Below are 19,053 nucleotides of genomic sequence, written 5' to 3'. Positions count from 1 at the left end.
TGATAAATTTCAAAAATCTCAACAGGAGATAGATGATAAACTTCAAAAATCACATCAGGAATTTATGCAGGAAATTAATGAAGTTAAAGATATGGTGAAACAGAACCAAAACAAGGTGACCAAAAAAATATCAGAAGTGGCATCTGGCCTGGCAGAATTTATTGGGAAAGTTGATTTTAAAGTTGAAGAACTTAAATCAGAAGTTAATGTTAAGATGAAAGACAATGATTATAAAATTGCTGATGTTGACAATAAAATGCAAAGAGTTGAAAACGAGATTGTCATGGTACAATTCAGGGCAATGGAGTTTGCCATACGGCTTCGAGGAATTCGAGAGGAGGAAAGACAGGATTTGAGACAAGTTTGTTCTGAGGCCCTGGCCAAGATTCTACAAGTTAATCCTGATGTGGTTTTTCACAAAATAGACAAAATTTACAGTGTGAATTCCTGGGTGGCCAGACAAAGACAATTGCCTAGAGATGTGGTCATATATTTTACAGATAGAGAAATAAGAAACGATATCCTGCAAAAATCCTTTTACACTTCTGTGCAAGTGGGGGGCTCACGAATTGGAATTTATAAAGAATTACTTCCTAAAATGCTGAAAGCTAGAAAAGAATTTGGCTTTCTTGTTAAGGAATTGCAAAGTTTACATTTACCATTTCGGTGGGACGCCCCAGTTGGTATAATTTTCAGATATAAGGGAGAAAGATATCGTTTGAATACCTTGGAGAAGGCACAGCACTTTTACACTACTATTCTTAAGGAAAGAACACCATCTCCACGTACATCTACAGTTTTGGAGATTAAGGAGAGTGAAGAGAAGCAACCTCAACGAGAACCGCAAGAACAGTCTAAGCAGGAATTAGAGGAAATGCAAGGCGCAGAAGGAGGTTTTCTGGATGAGCCTTTGCTGGAATCTTCTCCAATCTTGGACCCGGTTCGGATGATTGAAGTTAAGGATCAACGTATAACTCGAGCTCAATCTAAGTTACTTAAACAAAAGCAACAACAACAACAGGAAAGACAAGACAAGGAGGCAGTTAAGAGTACTGCACAAGAGACTGGAGCCATGGGGGGAGCGAGATCGAAGCTTTCGGATGACCTTCGATTATTCTGCTCTTTGTTCCAGAAAGATGAAGATGATGTTTAAGTGTCTATCTTGGAATGTTAACGGGTTGAATTCAGCACAGAAAAGGAAGAAATTATTAACATATTTGAAACAATTTAATAATGATATAATTTGTTTACAAGAAACGCATATCACAACTCAAGATCAAAAATATTTGACAAACTCCAAACTAGGAACACATTTTATATCTTCAACTTCGCAAAAAAAGATGGTGTGGTTATTTATGTAAATAAAAAGCTAACAGCTAAAGTTATAGATAGCAGATGAAGATGGTAGGTTTGTAGCAATTGAATTGCTTACAGTAAATGGCCAAATTCTTCTGATTGGAATTTATGCTCCCAATCAACAACAGGACCATTTCTATAAGATGTTACATACTAAAATACTGCAATGGGACTACAGATCTATTTTAATTATGGGAGACTGGAATGGAGTAATTGATTCTAAATTAGATAAAAAGAGTTTGGCAAAGTCTAGGATCAGATTACCACAGACCTTTTTTGACATGAAAGAAGATATGGAACTAAAAGATGTTTGGAGAATACATAATCCAAAAGAATTGGACTACACTTTTTTTTCTGACAGACACAGATCCTTCTCTAGGATTGATTTCATTTTGTTGTCAGATGACTTACTTGTCAAGACAAAAAGAACAAAGATTTTTCCAAGAACTTTGACTGACCATAGCCCAGTATGGATAGAAATTGAGATGGATAAGGCTGAGAGACGTTCTTGGAGATTAAATGAGAATTTGTTTAGATACGAAAAAAATATAACAGAACTTAAAAAGCATTTGAAAGAATTTTTTGAAATAAATTTGAATAAAGGTACCCCAATTGAAATTGTGTGGGATGCAAGTAAAGCTTATATGAGAGGGGTACTTATCTATATGAACTCTAAACATAGACTGTTTCGACAAAAGAAAAGATCTGAATTGTAAATAGAAATAAAGAATAAAGAACAGTTACTTATTAAAAATCCAACAGATGAAAGAATATGTAGTGCTATAAAACTGTTGAAAGACCAATTTCAAATGCTTATGGCGGAACAAGTTGCAACAAACTTACAATATGCGAAGCATAATACATTTTGTAACGCCAATAAACCGGGCAGATGGTTGGCTTACACATTGAGGAAAAAACAAAGTATACGGACTATTGATAGTATTGATATTGGAGGGAAAGAAATCTTTCAACAAAAATTAATTAAAGAAGCTTTTGTGGACTATTATACCAAACTATATGCCAAAGAGGAGGTGCAGAATGGACTTATAGAAAAATATTTAAACGATAAAAGAGTTACAAAAATTACTGATCAACAAAAGGAAAGAATGAATTATCCTATAACAGAGGAGGAGATAATAGTAGCAATTGAACAGTTAAAAACAGCCAAAGCTCCTGGCACGGATGGTTTGACCGCAGTGTATTACAAAACTTTGCAAGCTGAAATGGTGGGACAACTTAGAGATCTATTTTGCAATATTCAACAAGGGGGTAAAATACCCCCATCATGGACAACTGCTTATATATCTTTGATACCAAAAGAACAAGTCGGTCCTAAAAAACCAGAGAACTATAGACCAATATCTCTTTTGAATACAGATAATAAAATCTATGCGAAAGTATTAGCCAACAGGTTGATGCCAGTAATCCAAAAGGTGATTCATGATGATCAAGCGGGATTTATCGAGGGCAGACACATGAAGGATAATGTAAGGCAAGTAATAGATTTATTGGAATATCTTGAGAAGAATAAACAGATTCCTGCAGTGCTGGTCTTTTTGGATGCAGAGAAGGCCTTTGATAGAGTGGATTGGAATTTTCTACTAAAGACTTTAAAAAAGATGGATTTTGGGGATCAATTTATACAGGCGATTTCAGCAATTTACCAAGAGCAAAAGGCACAGATCATTATTAATGGAAGTTTGACAACAGAGTTTAAAATTGAAAAAGGAACAAGACAGGGATGTCCATTGTCCCCACTTTTATTTATTCTAACATTAGAAGTCTTGTTAAATACAATACGGGACTCTAATATCTTGAAAGGCATAATGATAGGCAAGAGGATTATAGAATAAAGGCATTTGCAGATGATCTGGTTGTTACCCTATCACAACCAATGGAATCAATAATCTTGATGAAGGACATTATTCAAGACTATGGTAAAGTTTCAGGTTTTAGACTGAATCCAAAAAAGACTAAAATGATAGCTAAAAACATGACACAAGATCGTAAACATGAGCTAGAAAGGAGGGCAGGTTTTGAGACTGTACCTAAGGTAAAATATCTAGGAGTCCAAGTTGCAGAATCAAACATGAAATTGTTTCAAAATAATTATGAGGTGTTGTGGCGAGAGGTGCAGAAAGATATGGAGACTTGGAAAAAACTGCAGCTGTCTCTACTTGGAAGAATAGCAGCAGTTAAGATGAACATTTTGCCAAGATTTCTTTTTTTGTTTCAAATGATTCCGGTGCTTAAAAGTGATAAACAATTGAAAGTCTGGCAAACTGGAGTGAATAAGTTTGTCTGGAACGACAAAAAGCCGAGAGTGAAATTGAAAATTATGCAAGATGTTCCAGAAAGAGGAGGTCTTAAACTTCCAAACCTACAGTTATATTATGATGCAGCAGCTTTAACTTTAACAAGTGATTGGTTTGGAAGGAAAAAGACTGGAATATTGAATGCAGAGAGTTTTGATCTCGAATTTGGATGGCATGCTTACTTATTTTATGATGACAAAGTTGATAAAGTATTTAAAAGTCATATACTTAGAGACTCTTTGATGAGAGTTTGGAAGAAGCACCGATTCAAATGGGATTATAAAATACCGCTATGGCTGGATCTTGGTCATATTTTGTGGAATACAAATATAATGTCACTCGGGGGGTTTTTATACAAAGAGGTTCTTTTTACAGATGCGGGCAGATGGCAGCTGAAGACATTGCAGACACTGTTGGACGAAGGGATTAATCTAACGTGGTTACAATATAATCAATTACAATTGAGATGGAAAGAGGACCAAAAAACTGGTATTATGTTGCACGAAGAAGAATTGGTTAGACATATAAAAGAGAAAGGTCCAATGCATATCAAAAGGCTTTATAATGTTTTGTTAGAAAGGGATTCAGAAACTGAATTAGTTAAAGATTGTATGATTAAGTGGGCACAAAATTTTGAAGAACCAGTGATGTTGGAAACATGGGAAAAAATTTGGGTTCAGAATGTTAAATTTACACAGTCGCAGAATCTGAGGGAAAATTTCTATAAAATGTTTTATAGATGGCATTTAGATCCCAAAAAGTTGTCATGTATGTACCCTAATGTTCAGCCAAAATGTTGGAGATGCGAATGTTTGGATGCTACGTATTATCATGTTTGGTGGACCTGTAGGAAAGTTAAAGCTTTTTGGATAAAAATTTGGTGGGTCATGCAGAATGTTTTGAAAAAAAAAATTCAATTCTCTCCACAATTGTTTTTATTGGGTATAGTTAAGGGTTTTACATCGGGTGAAACAAAATTGATATTGTATATGATAACAGCAGCAAGATTGTTGATAGGTAAATATTGGAAAAATGAAGCTTTGCCCACTATTGAAGAATGGACTTTGAAGATGGCCAGTTTCGCAGAGATGGCGAAGATTTCAGCATACTTAAAAGATTGCTCACAAGAGACTTATGAATGGGAATGGAAAAGGTGGATAGAATATGTTCAGAACAAATATCAAACTAGAAAGTATCAAATAGCTTTTATTTGAAAATAATATATTAGAAATATTTTAATGAAATGAGGTAAAAAGAAAAATTATACAGGGGAGGGAGGGGTTCAAGTTTACACATAAGTGTCATTCTAAGGGGTTTTTTTGTGTGTGTGTGTGTTTTTTTTTTTACCAGTTATGAGTATATTATAGGGAAGTCTGGGGGGAGGGGAGGGTTAGGGAGGTTGGGAAGTTTGGGGGGGGAGGTGGGGGGGGAAAAGGGGTGAAAATGTAATTGTAAAACTTTTGCAATAAAAAAATAAAAATAAAAATAAAAATAATAAATAAAAGCATTGATAAGTAACTATTTGCAGTGCCAGTATAGAAAAGTTCTCTGCAAGAAACGCACTCAAGAATCCAGGCACTTCTATTCCAGAGAATGATGCTCCAGTCATACAGGCTCTCCTTTTTTGGATGAACAACAGAAGTGAGCAACAGAGTATTTATTTTTGTTGTTAAAAGTCAGGCCTGACATTTGTTGCATGGCAGCAGATGACATAAACCTGCTCTCTAACACTTGCAGTTTTTTGAAGAGTCATCTGCACAAACATTATTTCGGTAAATACAAGTTATATATGTTTAATACGATAAAATCTAACAATTCAGGCCCTTGAAAGCTTCCACAGTATTGTTCTGTCTGCTTAGGAACGAGTGGGGCAAAGAATCGCAATGCCTTAGGCACACTTAAGGGTTTCTTGGCTGCAGACCCAGCCTGGCTATTAGGTTCCCTCCCTCCTAGAGAGGATGCTGGGGGAAAGCTTTCAAGCATTCCTTTTGAGCCTGGAGGCAGCAAGATACTCACAGGCTTCCCACGGGACCCACCGCAAGATCTGCTTGGCAGGAATCAGGAAGACGATGAGGTAGCAGAGGCCATCCCCGCAGCAGAGCTTCTCCACCACATGATGTGATTTCAGAGGGAGGATAAAGCCCGGAGAGGATGTTTTAGGACGCAACCGTCCAGCGGCTCAGAATCCTACCAAGAGAAGGAGAGTCAGCAGAGCTGGCAACTGGGTCTCTCAGGCTGCAATCACAAAGGGCAACTGGGGGACCACCTCATTCCTTCAGACCCCCAACTCTCCCAAAGACAGTTCCTGCAGTGCCAGAGCAGAGCGCTCACCTCGTCCCGACGGAGTGGCGGCAGACAGCTTACACTGCAAAAACTTTCCTGACTGAGCAGGGTGTGGCTCCCTTAAGCTATTATGATTGTAGCATGTGGGAGAATACATGGCATGTGCTTGTGAACGTGAGAGGAAGAAGCAGAAGAAGAGTATGCACCAGAATGTGCGTGTCTTGTTCTTATAAGGCTCACAAAACCACATTCTCAATCACTATATCCATACAGGATAATAAACTCAAGTTTAGGTTCAAGAATTCTTTATGGCTGTACCAATCCCCTTTATTCAGGCTATACTGTATTATGCAGGTAAAACAAAATATATATGCAACATTGCATTATTTGCCTTTCCATTAATGTCATGTCCCAAGAGCATTAGAATACATGACAGGCGAGAGGCAAAGACCAACAGGGAGATGTAGGTAAAGAGAGGGAGCATTTTGTGGGGACAAAGAGAACGTTTACATTGCCTCTCTTGTCCAGAGCCCTTCAGGCTGAGCAGAGCATCTGGCGGTGCTCAGCTCACACATTTACAGCCAGCCAGGAACTCTCACCGGCCGTTCCAAGCTCCGAACAAATGCCCAGGTTTTGAAGGACCACAGAGAGGCCGCTGCTGCGTGCAGGGAAGAACCGCACCCACATTTACCCCTGGTCTGTGGAAGCTTCTGCTGCGGCTCCCAGGCTGCCTGCGGGGGCCGAGAACCAGGACTGTGCACCGTCAGCACTTCTGCCCCCCCCCCCCCCACACACACACTTGTGCGCTTCAAAGACAACCGCCCAGGCGTTCCTGCCGGAGAAAGCCCGCCGGGGATTCCCCTCAGACGAAGCCGCCCTGCCGGCTCGGAAAACCGGCCTCTCCTCCCGGCACTCGCGCAGGGCGTGGGTGAGGCCCGTGGCGGCCCTTTCACTGGGCGGCTTCCTCTCTCGGCGCCGGCCCAGCTGCCCGTGGCCAGAGGCGGCCTTGCGCGGCCCCGGATCCTATTCAGGGCGGATCTGGCGCAGGAGGGGGGGAGGGGGAGCCCCCCCCATTTCTCAGCCCGGGTCCCGAGCGGAGCCGAAGAGCCGCAGGGAGAGCCAGCCGGGCGCACCTCAACCTGCAGCTGCCCGAAGGGCCCCCACGACCTCGGGCCACCGCAAGCGAGGGCCGGCAGAGGACGCCTTTCCTGGCCCGAGAGGCCCCCCGCGTGGGATTTTCAGCCTGGATCGGCCCCGAGGGCAGAAGGGCGGGAAGGCGGCCGCGGAGGCTGTCCGGACTGCCACGCCCAACCGGCCTCAGCCGCGGGGCGCGCTCCCGGCCCTCCCCGTGCACGCGCCGCCCAGCCGCCAAGAGCCGGCCCCGCCCGAAGGGGGCGCAGCTGCGCGGGGCCGCTCGTAGCCTGGCCGGGGGGGGGTGGGGGGGGGGCTGAGAGGAGCTCCTGGCGGCGGACGCCCCCTTGCGGCTGAACCGGGAGCCTCGGCGTTGAAAGGCCGTAAGCAGCCCTTCCGCGGCTTCTTCCGAAGGTCTCTGGGCTGCTCCTCGGCTGGACGGCCGTTTCTTTCAGAGGCGTTTGAAGTCACAACGGTCGCCAAAGGTTGCAGCCCCCCCGCGGCCCCGCTTGGGACCCGGGGGCTTGGCCGTTGCTCCCCCTGCGGTCGTGGGAAAGTCAGAGGAGCCCGTCTCGAAAAACGCCCAACGGGACCCGAAAATCCTCTCTGGATTTCAGCCTCAGCCTCAGCCCCAGAGTGCCGGGATTTGCCTCTGCTCTGGGCAGGAATTCCCCTCAGCAGCCAGAGAATAACAGAAAACCCTCTTATCCAAAGAGGATCCAAGGGACCGTCCACTCGCCAGGTCCTTGGCGGCTCCATTTGGCAGAGCCGCCTTCAGTTGACCAAAACTCCCCTGCACGTCCCTGCTTCGATCCAGTTTATCAAGGAAGAGCCTGGTTCATCAGATGCCTTACTGGAGCCCAGGCACCTTAGCGCTCCCTGGATCCACTAAACCAAACAAAACTGGGAATCACCTCTTTCATTTCTAAGCACTTGCAAACTCACTGCCCGATCACTTTTTCTAGCAGTTCTCCAGGTATCCTAAATAACCACCAACCTTTGGCCCTCTTAATTGCATAACTGAAGTGCGAGCAGATTTCAGTTGCCAAAGCAGTGTGGCTGTTTGGAGCCTAAGTGTGCTGTCCCACTCATGCACACACACAACACCATGGTGTAAGGAGTTTTCATTAAGGCTTCTGAGCCTAAACTGGTCTTCCCCAGCAATTCCCTGTGCCAGCACCTGCTCATCCCAAAAAATTCCACAGGCTGCTCAGATGAAGCCAACACTGGTCCTCCAAGCAAAGGCCAGTTCCAAGACAAAGGCAGATCCAAAGGCAAGGCAGCCGTTGAAGAGACACAATCCAGAGTTCAAGGTAAGAACAGTCTCTTGCTCAGTGTTCCTGGCCCTTGGTTACTGGCTCCCTAGACTAAAACTGGAAACAAAGTTCTCCCATCAAGGGAGCCCGTGGCTGCCTTCTGCCTTGTCTGGCTGAAAATGACACCCTTGTAGGTTTGCCCAGCAACGGGGGGGGGGGGGGGGCAGGGCTGGCCATGCATTTTGGCACAGCTTATGAATAAACATTCCCCATGTGCGAAGAGTGCCCAGGAGTTACGCAAGCTCAGTTGTCGCACCTCCCTCTCTGAGCCCTTCCCTCTCAAATCAGCAGGCATGGTGGACTTTCCTTCACCATCTCAGAGATGATGAGAGGCCGAGCTGTGGGCAGGGGATCCCTTAAGGCAGGGGTCCTCAAACTTTTTAAACAAGGGGCCAATTCACGGCCCCTCAGACAGTTGGGGGCCTGGACCGGCTGGGAGGGCGTGGCTAAGTGGTCATGTGACTGGGTGGGCATGGCTAGGTCATGTGACTAAGTGGATGTGGCCAATTTAACAGTCCATTAAACAATGCACATAAATTAAACTTTAATTTGTTTTGCTCCTGGGGGTGTTTTATTTGCTTTTGTTTGCATGTTGCTCTTTTGGTTGACTTTTCTTTTTACTAGTTGTTTAGGAGTGGTCCACTTCAGAAAACCCTGGTTTGCAGCAATTCTTCTCACCTCCAAGGAGCTTACAATCAAGTCTCTCTCTCTCTGTCTCGTCTCTCTCTCTTTCTCTCTTTCTCTCTCTCTCTTTCTGTGTCTCTCTCCCTCCCCCCCTCTCATCTATCTTCTGGAGGCAGGGGAGGTGAAAAACCGGCAGTTTTTGCCCATTTTTTGGCCTCCTGGGGCATCTGTGCACCCCATTTTTCACCACCCCCACCTCCAGCAGCATTCTGCAGGCAAAAATTGTTGGCTTTACCTTTCAGTTCCAACCTGCGGATAAGTCCTGCGCTTGGCTGAAGGGTGGGTGCAGCGATGTGGGCAGGGCAGCCTCGTGGTCCTGCGCAGGCCGGATTAATGGCTTCAACTGGCCGCATGAGGCCCACGGGCCATAGTTTGAGGACCATGCCCTGAGGGAAGGTGAAGCCAAGGCTGGGAGCAAGACATGCCTTAGGAGCTGCAGCTAAAAGGCAGCCCCCCCACAACTCACTGACCTAGAGCAGCTGCCCAGAGTTTAAGGGCAGTCCCCTGCCAGCCTGAAGTTCCCCTTCATTTTCTGCAATGCCTGGCTTCTGAGGGGCAAAGTCTGGCATCTGAACTGGTAGCCTCCCTCCAGGACACTGGAGATCCCTGCAGGAGTTCAAGACCATCCGAGGCCCTCATACCTGCTGAGGGTGGGAACCCAAGTATACAATTCAAGCCGAAGGATGCAGGAAGGCTCTTCAACAAATCCACCTCTTCAGAGCTGGCCCCCACGCTAGAAGGGCCTCGCTTTTTATTTCTCCTCCTCTCCCCCCAGCCCTTGCACACCCCAATCTTGGCCAACCCAATTTAGGATTCTCAGTGTGGATCTTGACCAGGGGTGAAATCTGAACCGGTTTGCTACCAGTTTGCTGGCTATGCATGCCTGTTGCGCGCGTGTGCAGTGTGCGCCAAAAGGAGGCTTGGGAAGGTAAGTAGAACAGTGAGGGGGGAGATCAGCTGTGGCGCGCAGTTTAGTTTCACTAGAAAGCAGGAAATCCTGCCTTTTAGCAAAGCTAAACTGTGCAGCACAGGTGATCGTCGGATCGTAGCTTTTTTTAACTACCGGTTCGACTGAAACGGTAGCATTTCACCCCCTGATCTTGACCCAAGCGATTAGCAGGCTTCCTTGGGGCTATATTTCCTTGAAACTCATCAGCCGTGCAGACTTAAATCTTACACAGAAAGCAGATGTATACAACATCTTCCAAAGTCTGTTTCTGAGCTGGACATGGGACATTACAAGGCGTGAAAAACCAAGAAGCCAAACAAACGTGGGTTCCTGTTGCTCGTTTCCCCTCTGATTTCTAGCCCAAACTCCTGTCCAGTGCCAGGTACCCTGCCCTGCAAGCTGAACATCCTCAAAACAAGAAACAGTCAGTGGTCACAAGCATGTGTGAGCTTTCTATACAACAAACAGCATGTAGCAGATACAAGAAACATCTGCCTCCCCAGAAGGTCCTGAATGTCACCATCATTCTCTCTGAATCCATCACTGTGGGCTCTGCCAGAGATATCAGAAGTCAACAAAATTGAAACCTTTGTACATTAGTCCACTCCCCACAAATGGGGGAAAACAGACAGTTCCTTTGATCACAGAATACCCTCCCCCTTTCAAATGCTAGGATCCCAGAAGCCCTTGAAAACCAGTGATTTTGTCCAGGTTCTCAGATCTAGCAAGAGCAAGCAGGGCCAGGGAGGGGACCCAAAGACCTGCTGGGGGAGGCGGTTTGAGATGCCACGCTTCCTCTCTCCAGCCAACTCTGAGCTGCTGCAACTCCCAGTTGGCTCCCAGCATTGGGTCACCAAGATAGGTTGGTTGTTGCTTTACTGGGAGTCCTGGACAATCCAGTAGCTGAAGAGGCACCTACAGCACCCTGGCTGAAAAACAATGAATGAGGCTGAACAAAGATTTGGACCGGCAAGGTGGCTGCATTAGTTCTCTGCCTTTGTTGTATGAGCAAAATGCTGTCCAGCAGCAATGTTTAGCATGAGCAAAGCCCTGCTGCGGAGTCAAAGAGAGGGAGATTTCCTTTTGCCAAGTGTTTCACTGACAAACTCATTGTTGCTCCGAATTAAGTGCAACCTGAGCAGAATCCAGTGAGACGGCTGGGGCAGCAACTCATCCCAGACTAGTAATTTCACAGATGTCCCAGCATCCTGCACAGATCACTGGAGCAGGAACCACGTGGATTTCAGGATTTACTATTATGAGAATCTTGGGTCTGGAAAAAGGAAGAGCAACCACAGGTCTTTGCTAGATCTTTTGGTGGCATTCGGGGCCACGAACCATTAAATCTTCCTGCAAGACCCCTGCAGGAACTGGATGTCAAGGATCTGTTGAAGCAGTTCCAGTCCTTCCTGTGCAGGAACTTCCTTGGCAGTGGATGGAAGAGGAGAAGAGAAGTCCTGACTGTGTCTATCACAGGGTCAGCTCTCTGCCCCAGTTTATACAGTATGAGAATGCTGGAAGAGGTCCTCTCTTCCTCAGGAGGAATTATCACTGGGAGGAGAGGCAGCAGAGCTTCTGTCCTGGGGTACATGGAACAGAAGAGGCTCAACTGACTCTCAGAGAGTTCGCTTTGCTCAAAACCCCTCTGGGTCAACTGGATGTTTATTAGCTCTGGATGTTCTTTCCTGCAGAAATCACGACTGGGATTCTGCTTCAGGATGACCACTGGAGTTCCTGCTTGGGCATAAGTGGATGCCATGGCTGGGAAGGCTGATACACCAATTCTAGCCATTTTGGAAGAAGGTGGCCTGGCCCTGATGACCATTGCTATGGATTCCTGTCACACACTTGCCTTGGGGCCACCTTTCTAAGCCCCATGACAGGCTCTGCAGTGGTTTGCCCTCTGTGGTCTTTCTGCAGAGTTTGACTCCGCTGCCGTCTGGGAACGAGATTGAGAGAATCCTGTTCTGCCAGGCTTATGGTTGTTGACTCTTTAGACTCAGTTTGAGGCATGTGGTAGACGTTTTGTTCATGAGAATTGAAAGTAACCTGCAATGCTGCGTTCTAACCACTGCACCCCTGCAGGAACTCAGAACGGCTGCTTGGGGACCTGCATCCCCTTCAGATTGGAGGAAAACATTGTGAGGTCAGAGGGAGAGCCAGCTTTCCGGCCTGGAACGCACTCTCCACATAAAGAGGCAGGCTTAGAAACCACCTGAGGGAAGGAGCAGCATTGGAGGGATCAAGTTAATCTGTAGAAACAAGGGAGGTCTTTCTTTTTTTTTGGTTATTCAATCAGATTAAATTGTTTCTATGTTAACCAAGTGTTTCTGCTATCCTCTTTCCTCCATTCCACCAAGTTACCCTAAGAGGCCTATTGATTTCTAAATCAGAAAAGTAGCCGAAAAAAAGAATAATAAAAGGCTGCCAGAAGAAGGTCCATGACAAGCGGTCAGGCTGTTCTAGAAGTCTGAAAAACCTTCCCTCCAGCCAGGCAGCCGGCAAAGATCCCGAGTAATCCTGGAGCTGTGAGGTTTGTGGGTTTCCGTTCCTGCAGAAGAGATGCCTAGTCACAGGCACCGCTCAGGCCGCTCAGTGTTCCCCGCCTTTTGCTTAAAAATAACTTGGTCATCCAGTCTTGTCCACATTCTGTGTTTTGGGACTGTGTCAAAGGCCTGCATTGTTTACACAGAGCACTTCCGTTCTCAGGGTTTGTGTCTTTCTCTAAAAATGCTGGACAATGAAGCAGCAATCCAAAGTGGATCTCCCCACTCCATCCTGCCTGCTCTTCAGCTATGATTTTCTTTTGTTTTATCAAGTTTACCAGTTTTCATAGCAAAGATCCTGCATTGTCCAGATTTCAAACTAGGTATAGCAATAAATCTTGACTATCTAGAATCATTTCCCCTTCCTTTTTTCCTTCCTTCCAATTCTACACCTCTCCTTCCTGTCTTTTCCAATTAATGAAAACCTGGCTGTCCTGTCCCTCAGATTGGGAGCCGTCTCATCAGTATATACAAAACAGCTCTGTTTAGCCCAGGGTTGGGCCACTGATTTTCCCAAGGGATCACATAAGAAACTGGGACTCTTGTGGAGGGCCGCCCCCCTGTGTCACCATAGCTGGTGACTTAGCTTGTTGGAAGCCAGGGGTGAAAGTCCCAAATGACGATCGCAGGATTGTGGGATGCTGCGAACCTTGTGATTGTAAGCCAATCACCCAGTCCTTGAATCATGATCACGTGACTGCAGCAATGTTACAACAGCTGCAATCTCCAGAACTTGTCACATGTGCCATTGTTTCAGCACCGCTGTTACTTCAAATGGCCACTGAATGAGCACTGAATTAAGTAAGGACTATCATTACTATAAGAGAGCTACTTTGGTGCAAGTGGTAATGGACATCTTGATTTTAAAGAATGGATCCAAGATATGAGTTTGCTATTTAGTTTTCAATGTTTTGGAATATTATGAAGCACACTCTGAGAAACAAGTGGTATTGGCCTTCCTTGACGCCCAGAAGGCCTTTGACAACTTAAATTGGAGATTTATGACCCAGCAAATCAAAAGGATGAATTTTGGGGAGCACTTTGAGAATGTGATAAAAACAATTTATGATAAGCAGAGAGCAAACATTATACTCAATGGAGATATGACTAAAAACCCCCAGATTGGCAAAGGAGTAAGACAAGGTTGCCCGCTCTCACCACTCTTATTTATATTGGCATTGGAGGTGTTGTTAAGGAAAATTAGGCAGAATAATGAGATAAGAGGATTGGAAATTAAGAAAGAAAAATTTAAAATTCAAGCATTTGCCGATGATGTGGCGTTGATCATGGAGGAGCCACTAACAACCAGAATAAAAGTATTGGAAGAGATAGCTGAGTATGGGAAGTTATCTGGATTTAAATTAAATAAGACTAAAACCAAAATATTAACCAAAAATATTCCAGCAGGAGATCAGAAAATTTTAGAAGAAAATTTGGGCATCCAAATAGTTAAAAAGATAAAATATTTAGGGATTTGGATTACGGCTAGATGTTCAACCCTGAAAGAGGACAACTATATACCGCTACTGGCAAAAATCAAGCAAGATTTGGAACGATGGGGGAAGTTACAAATTTCGCTGTTAGGTAGGATAGCTCCCATTAAGATGAGTATCCTCCCCAAATTGATATATTTATTCCAAACTACGCCAGTTAATATAGAAAAAAAATATTTTGTAGAACTAAATAAGATAGTCAGGAAATTTATTTGGGGAGGGAAAAAGCCAAGGATTGCACTCCGAACATTGCAGGAAAAAAGGAATAGAGGTGGATTCGGGCTCCCAGTGTGGGAGATATACCACAAAGCCGCTAACCTAGTGTGGCTACGAGATTGGGCTACACTAGGAAATAAAAGAATTTTACAACTGGAAAGGTATGATTTGCAGAAAGGCTGGCACGCCTATCTTTGGGATAAAGGAAAAGGGGCAGGGGTATATTTTCACCGACATAAAATTAGAGATGTATTAATGAGGACATGGAAGGAAATTAGACACATACATTATACAAAAATTCCAAAATGGACCTCCACAATGGAGGCAATGATCCATCCAAATACGCTAAGCAAGGAAAAAATGTTCACTTATCAAGATATCCTAGATAATAGCGGCAACCTTAAAACAAATGAGACCTTAAAGGAGCAAGGGATCCACATTGTTTGGTGGCCCTAATTACAAATTAAATCCCAATACAGGAAGGACAAGCAGGAAGATGGTATAGAAATGGGGACAAATAGCTTTGACAAGATATGGATGGGCGGTGAGAACAAATTATTAGCTAAATTATATTCATACCTGCTTGAATATGATAGAGAAGGGGAAATACTTAAAGATCAGATGATTGCTTGGGGGAGAAATATCGGACCAAAGATAAACCTAGACAATTGGGAAGAAGTGTGGAATAATTGAATATAGTAATGTGGAGGGTGGGGGAAATATTAGTGGACGTTTAGAAAGGAAGGGTGTAAAGCAATGTATCACAAAGTCAAATAAGTTAGGAAAAGAAACATGAAAAATAGACACAAAGAATGAAAATGGTGGTAAGCTTCAAATGTTAGGATGTAAGAAACTGGTATTCAGACGGTATGCTGTTTGATCAATGAAATGATGTTAGTATCAAAAGAATAATATTGTAGTTACATATATATATATATGATTATATGTGTAAAATTATTAATATGAAGATTAATCAATATGATATAATTATTATTATCAATAACACATGTTTAAGTGATTCTTTTATTTTTGAATATAACTTTAAGAAGTTGTATAGTTATAGTTGAAAGAGATATTAATTGGAAAATATACCATATCCTGTAAGTGTTGGGAATATATACAACAATGAAAAGAGAAAGGGAAATGGAGTGGAGTGGAAGGGAGTAGAAGAGGAGGGGAGAAAGAGTAAGGGTAGAGGGGGGAAAGGAGAGAGGGAAGTGGAGGGGAGGAGAAGAGTAGAAAGGGAAGGAGGGAAGTGGAGAAGAAGAGAGAGGGGAAATAGAGAGGGGAGAGGAGAAGGAAAGAGAAGTAGAGGGAAAAAGAGGAGAAGGAAGGAGGGAAATAGAAAGAGGGGAGAAGGGAAGAGAGGGAGGAGAAAGAAGAGGAAAGGAGATGGATTGTTATTGTAAAATTGGGAAATATGGTATACAGGAGAAAAGAAAACAGATAATTTCATATTTTTTCTACTTGGTTATACTATTGAAATTATAATGAAAGATAATATGGTGGACGTTAAAGCATATTGGTTTAGATGTTATTGCATACTTGTTAACATTTATATGAAAATAATTTTGTGTAAAAGATAGGGGTAAATAATATGGAATAAGGAAAATGGAATGTAATAATTATGAATATGTTTATCTGTATTGAAATGTATGATACTCAAACACTACACCATCCACATAATGATATTTATAAATTAAAAAAAAAAACTTGATGGGGAAAAAAAAGGAGTGACTGAGAGAGAGATGGAGGTGTCCTAATAGACAACCACTTAGGTAGGAGCCAGCCTGTGCTGCAGCTGCCAAAAAAGCCAACGCAGTCCTAGGCTGCATCCACAGAGGGGTAGTATTAAGTAATAGTAGTGCTTTATGCTGCACTGGTAAGACCACACTTCTGGTCGCCATCATACAAAAAAGATGGTGAGACACTAGAAAGAATGCAAAGAAGAGCAACAAATGTGATTGGGGGTTGGAGGCTAAATCATATGATGAATGGTTGCAGGAACTGAGTGTGGTCTAATGAAAAAGTGACTGTTGTGGCCCGCCAACAGCCAGCAGAGCTGGCAGCAGATTCGGACAGTGAAGAGGTTGGGGAGGAATGTGAGCCAGACCTGGAGTCTGGGGAAGGCTCGGATGATGGTTCTGAGTCGGAGGCAGAGAGGGGGCCAAGACCATCTGGTAGTTCTTTGCTGCCTCCGGAGTCTGACATCAGTGAGGCAGAACAGTGTGAGCCTGTTCCCAGTGTATCCATGTGCAGAACTGCCAGGAGACAGGAACAATTAAGAAAACAGGGTTGACTTGGGAGTAAGGCTTGGAGATGATTGGCCCCTCCCATAAGACATAAAAGAGAAGTGAACAGGACATGAGCTTTTGCAGGAAGCAATTAGTTCATCTTGTCAGTAAAAGCTGCAGAAAAGTTCTGTTTGACTCTGTGCTAAGTTTGGCTTTGCCCTGCGTGTGGCAATTAGTTCTCTGCAGCATTCCAAGGGAGATAAGGTGAGTGTTTGTAAACACTCCCCTGCAAGACTGTTTGATAAGCCTTTCGACTGGGAATGACAATAATTCACAGCTGTCTGAATTAAAGAGGTTTGCCAGGACTAAGTTTGTGATGTATACTGTCTACGGAAGCCTAGGTCAGAACAGTGACATGATAGCAGTCTTCCAATACTTGAGGGTCTGTTACAGAGAACAGGAGGTCCATCTATCCTGCACAGCATCTGAGGGCAAGATAAGAACTAACAGATGAAAACTTACCAAGGGGGTGTTCCAACATAAAATTAAGGAGAAATTTCCTGTCAGTGAGAACAATCAATGGAATGGCTTGTCTCTAGAAGTTATGGGTGTTCCATCACTGGAAGAAGAGATTGTCCCAAATGGTATAGGGTTTCCTGTTTGAGCAGGGAGTTGGACTAGAAGGCTTCCAAGGTTCCTTCCAACTCTGTTATTCTGTTTTCTAGAACCCACCAACCACTTCAGTCCGAGTGACCAAGCAGCCCATAGGAGTCCCTGCAGAGGTAAGCAAGCCCTCTGAGGGAGGCCCCGACAGTAAAGTGACCAACTTTTTTGCAATGAGAAGGAGGACACAAATAAATTGAAGAAAAAAATATTGTAAATAAAAGATTCTGTATTATTGTTGCAATGAATAAAATATTTAACTATAATATGATAAATGCATAATAAAAAACATTTGTAACAATAACATTTTATATTGTAATTATGCTTACATGCCTATTAATTATTATTTAACTGAGTACTTTTCCATTGAATGAATATTTTTGTCAATGTACTATCTTCTAACAATATATTGGAAATGTCTGAACAAGAAATATCCTTCATATTGAATTTTACGGCAAGTGCTGCAGCTAGAGTATCAACATTTAATCTCGATTTCTCACTTTTCCAAAAATCATTAGCAATTGAAAAAACCCTTTCAACTGCTGCATTAATTCCAGGGCAGCACAACATAAATTGAACAAGAATAAATAAATTTTCACATGGAATATGTTCATTTTTGAAATGGCTGAATATTTCCACGCATCTTTTATCAATTTCAACGTGTTTATTTTCTCATTGTATTAATTTTTCAGAATTTAAAAATACATTCAGTCTTCTAATTTATTCAAAGAGACAATTGTCGTCTATTTTAATGTCTGGCATTTCTTTAGATAAAAACTCAACACAAGATTCAATATCTGTCCAATATACTTGTGATGAAGTCAAAAAACACCATTGAAAACGGTTATTTCCTGTGATGTTTGTTTCAGACCATTCTTTGATATATTGAAAACATGTTTGGTAAAAATTCTGCACTTCTTTGATAAACATTTCCATTATGCCCGGATTTGATTCCTCTAAGCATGACAATTTTGTTTTTATAACTAAAGGAAGAAATTTTTCTTCAAATCGAGTTTTATATTGAAGGATAAAGTCATTCAAAAAAAGACTAACTTCTGTGGCTGAAATGTGTTCACCTTTAATCTTTTGAATCGTTTTGTGAAAAATAGACGTTTGATTATGTACAAAATACATTAATATCTCAGATATTTCATTATTGAAAAACAATTCCAGGATTTTAGGACATTTGTCTAAACTTAAAAAATATGAACGGAGAGGCTCAAATAATTGTAGAACACGCTCTATAGCAGATGTTAAAGCAACTCATCTAACTTTTGAATATCCTAAAAGTTTTTTGTATTGATCATTCGCTTCTTCACAAAATTGTTTTAAAGTAGCCACACGAACGGTAAATCGACTAAAATACAAATAAATTGTAGTTATTATTACTTCTACATCAATTGGCATGGCACATGACGCCGTGTTGATTGCATTTGACAAAATATGTGCATTACAACTTATTCCTAGTTTTTTCTTTTGGAGTAAGTCTTGTAATTTTACATACACATTATTCACCCCTTTGCGTCTTCGCCCATCAAAATTTGTGTTTGTATTATCAGCTGTTAGTGCAACAACTTTAGATTTCAAATTGTTTTCATTTATTACTCTGTATAGATGGTTTGACAAAATTTCAGCAGTTTCGCCCTCAATGGATTCTAAATTTAAAATATTTACTTGAACGCCCTTGGTAACATTAAAATACCTTACTAATATTGGATACAATTTAGTTTCATTATGATTGGATGCATCAGATAAAACTGTTACAAATGCTGCATTTTCCAAGTCTTCTGTAAGTATTTTGTCACAGTAATTTTTAAATACTGATTTAATAACAGCCCCGTGTTTTGTCCTGGCGCATGAAAATTTA

At 42.7% G+C, this 19,053-nt stretch overlaps 1 protein-coding gene and 1 long non-coding RNA gene across 8 annotated transcripts in view; one reads left to right on the top strand and one right to left on the bottom strand.

The window, feature by feature from the left end:
* Positions 1-7,377, bottom strand: part of PLEKHG4 (pleckstrin homology and RhoGEF domain containing G4) — a 45,733-nt gene extending 38,356 nt beyond the window's left edge. For 4 of the 7 annotated variants that reach the window (XM_034425645.3, XM_034425644.3, XM_034425647.3 and 1 more), the window contains exons 1-2: positions 7,088-7,377; positions 5,688-5,858 (exon numbers count right to left, since the gene is read on the bottom strand). The gene's annotated coding sequence lies outside the window, so the exon portion shown is untranslated. Of the gene's footprint in view, positions 1-5,687; positions 5,859-6,002 lie in introns of all 7 variants that reach the window. The other 3 variants (XM_087877144.1, XM_087877142.1, XM_087877143.1) reach the window with 2 other exon arrangements.
* Positions 7,364-17,490, top strand: LOC132708996 (uncharacterized). The gene is made up of 2 exons (XR_009620052.2): positions 7,364-8,398; positions 17,249-17,490. It is a non-coding gene; the product is annotated as an uncharacterized LOC132708996 (long non-coding RNA).
* The last annotated feature ends 1,563 nt before the right edge of the window (positions 17,491-19,053 follow it).

The sequence above is a fragment of the Pantherophis guttatus genome, chromosome 11, assembly GCF_059756535.1.
Source record: "Pantherophis guttatus breed Tessera chromosome 11, ASM5975653v1, whole genome shotgun sequence".
NCBI lineage: Eukaryota > Metazoa > Chordata > Lepidosauria > Squamata > Colubridae > Pantherophis > Pantherophis guttatus.
The sequence above is the reverse complement of the archived record's forward strand: the minus strand, read 5'-3'. Positions and strand labels throughout refer to the sequence as shown.